Genomic DNA, 5419 nt, shown 5'->3' with positions numbered 1-5419 from the left:
TCTGGGTCATCGGGCAGCAGTCCTTGGGCTCACTAGACACACTGTGTGCGGGAAATAATCTATATTCCACATACTATATTCTTTGTGTTTTGTTTTGTTTTGTTTTTAAAAGAGGGTTTCTAGCCTAGGCTAGCCTAAAACTTGACATGTAGCCAAGGATGACCTTGAACTTCTGATCCTCTTACCTTCCACGTGCTGGGATCCCAGGTGTGCACCTATATAGTTTGTGAGGTGCATGTTAGGTAAGCACTCTACCAACCCAGCCATATCTCCAGACTCTTACTTGGTATGTTCTAAGAGCTAGAATTCCTACAGAAGCCCATAAAATTCTGTATTTAGTACTCAAACTGTATACCTAGACCACAGCCCCACCTCCAGTCCCAGCCTTTGTTCAGGAGACAGTGTACAGCTTTGAGGCCAAGGTATTTCTCAATGACTAAAGGTCAAGAGAAAGCACACAGCTCAGAGTCCATAGTCATCTGTTTTGTTTTCTCCAACGTAACTTTAAAAAGATCACTATGAGGATCAAGGCTATCAGAAACTGCCAGGAGACACAGGAAGACCACCAGGGAGAAATGGAGGCAAGGAGGTGGGCAAAAGCTGAGTAATAATAAGAGCCAGGCCAGGACCTGAAGCCCAGTAAGACAGGGGAAGGGAAAGTGCTTGGCCACAGTTTCTGGAAAAATAAATGGATTCATTTGTTGATCTTTGGCTTCTAGACACTGTTCTTGTGAAGGGCAGAACAGACCCTCATGGGGGCTTCTGATCAGTGAAAGCATCTCTCTCCTGGGGGAGCATGAAGACTAGATCAAAACAAACGCTTTTCATGGTTTATGAGCATCCTGGATCACCACTGTTTGCTTATGAAATTCATAATGCTAAAGAGGCAAGTGGATACATATGATTATTAAATCCATGTGATGGAAGCATTGCAGACCAGGGTTTTTCTATGTAGCCCTAGGTGTCCTGAAACTCAATCTGTAGACCAGGCTGGCCAGAACTCAGATATCTGCTTGTCTCTGCTCCCTGAGTGCTGGGACTAAAGGTATGTGCCACCACTGCCCAACTGGCTACTTTTCCTTTTTTTTTTTTTTTTTTTTTTTTTTAAAAATTTAAGACCTTTATTAACAGGTGCTTGCAGTTTGTTGACTTTTTTTTTAAATCAAGTTGTAAACTTTTATTACAAATTAAAAATGAAGTTCTTAAAAATCTCAACTTGACCAGATATGAAACAATTTAAAAACCAGTAAAGGTGTATTGAGAAAAACCAGGCCTCTTTTTTTCCTTAAAAAACACGTTTGTCATTACCAAAAAGAGACATCTTTAGGTAAAAATAATAAAAACCCCATGCTGCATAGATAATGCAGATAGTTCTAGTGTATCTGGTCAACGGGCAAAAAGCAAGCACTTCAGGTCTTCAGCTCCAATCTTTGCTCATTTCTTATTGCTGGAATTTCGTATTCATTTCTTCTTGTTGGATGACCAAACGGGATGATGGTAGAGATGGTAAACCGGTATTTACTCGGCCCCGCCCTGCTCAGCCTCGGGAGCGGACGAATTCTCAGCTGGTGGATCGGCTGCTTTTGTCTCTTTGCCATCTTGTGGTTTAGGGTTCTCTGGGCGTCCGACGTTGAGGTGGCTGCTGACCTTGGGTCTCATCTCCTTGATTTTCCTTGTCCTCTTCAGTGCTGTCCTCTCTAGGCTGTCTTTGGCGAGAAGGCCCCCTGCGGAATCGCGGTCTGTAATCCTGATACATATTCTGTCTCACTGGTCTACCTTGCTCTCCTGCACCCTGGTTGTCAGCACCCTCCATCACTTCTCCTTGCACAGGCGGGTTGGAATACTGTGGTCGACGCCCACAGGGTCTCCGCATGTAGTAAGGTGGGAACCTTCGCCTACGATAGGGCCATAGGGCCGGCGCTGTTGGGCCTGGCCTTCAGGAGCGCTTTCCGATCCCTCATTTTTTCCCCCCCCCCGACTCTTACTATTCTGGTAGTTTTGCTGGTAATTGCGTGGAGGATCCCAACGACATGGATAGCGTCTATAATGGTTACGGTCTGCTGCGTATTTACTGCCTTGAACTGGAACTCCACCAGGGCCTGTAACATTTGCTGCCTCCGCACCCTTTTCTCCTTCAACAACATCAAACTCCACAGTCTCTCCATCTCCTACACTGCGAAGGTACTTTCTGGGGTTATTCTTCTTTATGGCAGTCTTGGTGTCATTCCTGTTGATGAAACCGTATCCGTTCCTTACACTGAACCATTTAACTGTTCCCAAAACCTTCGTTGCGATGACCTTTTTGTTCCCGCGGGCGGGCGCCGCCGATGTGAGGCCGCCCGGGCTGCCACTACCCGCGGAGCCGGGCTTGGTGTCGGCAGCGCTGAGGGCGGCGGCGGGGGCGGCGGGCGGCGGGCGGCTGCTGGGTCTCGGCCTCGCTGCTCATGGTTGCGGTGGTGGTGACTGGGGCCGGCGGCGACGGCTGCGGCTCCTCCCTGGTGTGATGGTGACTAGGCCGGCGGCGGCGGTGAGGCTCTCAGGGCTCTCTGGGGTCCGCTCTCCGCTCCCGCTACCAATCGAACTTCCTTTTTTTTTTTTTAAGGCTTCAGTAAGACTGGTGTGGTGGCACACATCTTTAATTCCAGCACTTGGGAGCAGAGGCAAGCAGATCGCTGTGAGTTCAAGGCCAGCTTGGTCTACAAAGCAAGTCCAGGACAGCCAAGACTACACAGAGAAACCCTGTCTTAAGGGGGAAAAAGAAGAATCCATAATCTTAGCATTAGAGGAAGAAGCAAGATTGACTCGCATTTGTGCTTGCTGTGGATGAGAATCCTCCCCTGCTCTCTCCTCACTGACTTCATACAGGCTTTCAAGGCTTCACTGGGCTCTTAAGATTCTAGGCCACCTCCCCCACCCCTATCCTTCCTTTCAGTTTAGAGTCCCTGAGCAGACTTTCTTCTCTCCCTCCCTGCTATTTTCTCTCCTCATATCACTTTCTTATTACTTCATACAGTGATGGAGCTGCTTGGTCTCCTTTTGTCTCTCCACTGCTGGCTAATCTCAATGAGACAGAGGCAGACGTTTCTGACTCATTGCTACATCCTCTCGAGCCTGGTCTGATACCACCCTCCTGATAGAAGCTCCAAAAGTGTGTGAGCAGTGGTGGCACACGCCTTTGATCCCAGCACTTGAGAGGCAGAGGCTGAGGGATTTCCAAAATCAAGGCTAACCTGGTCTGCGGAGTGAGTTCCAGCACAGAGAAACCCTGTCTCCAAAAGGGGAAAAAAGCTCCAAAAGTGTGTGTCGAACCAATGACTAACCATCCCACTTTCCCTCTCTTTGGTGTGGCAGTGTGTGGCTCAGAGCCATGTGACGCAGAGAGAGAGAGAGAGTTGTCAAACTCTGTGATCTCTCCTAGCCTTTGTTCTCTTGCTCATTTGAGTTTCCCCAGGCCATTTCTAATGTTTTTCTGAATTCCCCAGCTCCAACAAGCTGGCATGCTTCCTGCAGCTCACAGAGGATGTGATTGCTGCCTTGTAGTGTTCCTAGAGTTTGAAGTGTTCCTGCCACCTTAGGGACCATGCACTACCTGGCACTAATTTATGTCAAGTGGCACTGTCTTGGAGGGACTCAGCTGAAAGCCATTTATTTCACATCTCTGTATTAATTGCTAGGTACTATATCAAGCATGATACAAAAGTAAATGAGACATAGAATTTCCTGGCCTTCGGTGGTCTGGTGGGGAGGCAGATTTTTATAGCATTAAATAACAAGGATGATAGCTAATATCAACCATCGATTCAACAGGATCCAGAATTACACGAGACATGTTTCTGGGTCTGTCTGCAAGGCAGAGCCTAGATTAGATGAACTGAAACAGGAAGATCCACCCATGTAGGTGGCACTATTCCATGGGCTGGAGTGGAGCAGCGCCTGAGCGTGTTTCTCTATGCTTCCTGACTACAGACACCATGTGACTAGCCACTTCCAGCCCTGGCTGCCTTGACCTTCCTGCCAAGATGGGCTGTACCTAACACTGTGGGTCAAAACAGACCTTCCTTTCTTGAGTTGTGTTTGTGACATATTCTTTCTTTTTAAAAATTCATCTATTCATGGGTTATAGCTAATATATTCTAGTCACACTCATAACCCTATGAAGCTGCTTTGTTAAGTATTTTATCACCACCATGAGAAAAGTAAGTTATACAAAGGCCAAAGATTTGCTGCATAAAAGAAAAGACAGACAGTGGGGGAGAATTCTTACTCAGCTGGAGAGAGAGGGGGACCAAAGGCGGCTTAATGGAGGAGGTGATCTGGACCAATAGCCTTACAAGCAGAGGGGACAGCCTCAGGCCTCATATCGGACTGAAATATGGTATTTCTATGGACAAGTCAGAATGTGCTGGTATGATCAATCAGAGAGAGGTGTGTGCTGGGTCCAGATCACAGAAGGCTGGATCAGCTTCGTGACTGGAAGCTAAATGTGGAAGGACCATAAGGTTGCTGCAAGCTTTAGGCAGGGTCTGTGGTGAGAAGACACCGGATTTGAGGAAGACAGACCTGGAAGCACGGACAGCACATGAAGTATGATGATGTTCTTAACCAGATTGGTGATGGCAGAGACGCAAGGTTATAAAAAACAGGTTTAAGGGCCTTGAAGAGGGAAAACTGGCAGGACCTGATTACTGACTCAGCATGCAACAGGCTATAGGAGGGAGAGATGAAGCAGACAGAGACAGAGGGTGGCTTGGGACCCCAGGGAAGCAGGCAGGGCAATGGACGAGGTGCTACTTAAAGTGGAGATATGTTGAATTTAAGTTCTAGTCTCTAGAATTTAGTGGGAACTTGAGAGAAACAGACTGAAAGTCAGGATTGGAATTCTAGATTTTGGAGTCATTGGCTTAAAAGTCACTAAGAGTCATCAAAGAGAAAACTGACCCTCAGGAGCATATGTGGACTGCAAAGAGTCAGAGCCATGGATGGGTCCCTTGGGGAGAGGGAGTAAGTGGCCTTCAGCTGCCTGTCCAGGGATTGTCATCCTCCCATTGCCTTCAGACAGGCCCTCATGTTGGGTACCAGTCTCCAATAGTCTCTTTGGCTGTAGTGATTTCTTTACTCTTCTATGAAATCTCCATAAGTAGCTTGCCCATATTCTAAGTATTAATCAGTAAGGGAGACAGGAATCCCTAGGGGATGGAGTTCTTTAAGGAAGAGGAGTGGATGGTGGGGTGCCTTGACCCTCTTGAGTCAGTTGCCAAATATTTCTTTCAATTCTCCCCACTTTTCTCACAGACAAAAAGGCACCCACAGTATTGACTGTTAATTACACAGGGATGTAACAAAAAATTTTTAAAGATTTATTTATTTGTACAGTATTCTGCCCATGTGAGTGCCTGCATGCCAGAAGAGGGCACCAGAT

The 5419-nt window shown here is 47.1% G+C and overlaps 1 pseudogene; it reads right to left on the bottom strand.

Annotated features, from left to right (window-relative positions):
* Positions 1 to 1189: 1189 nt before the first annotated feature.
* Positions 1190 to 2461, bottom strand: LOC127208383 (Y-box-binding protein 1-like; annotated as a pseudogene).
* Positions 2462 to 5419: the final 2958 nt, after the last annotated feature.

The sequence above is a fragment of the Acomys russatus genome, chromosome 3 (genome assembly GCF_903995435.1).
Source record: "Acomys russatus chromosome 3, mAcoRus1.1, whole genome shotgun sequence".
NCBI classification, from domain to species: domain Eukaryota; kingdom Metazoa; phylum Chordata; class Mammalia; order Rodentia; family Muridae; genus Acomys; species Acomys russatus.
This window is presented reverse-complemented; position numbering and strand designations above follow the sequence as displayed.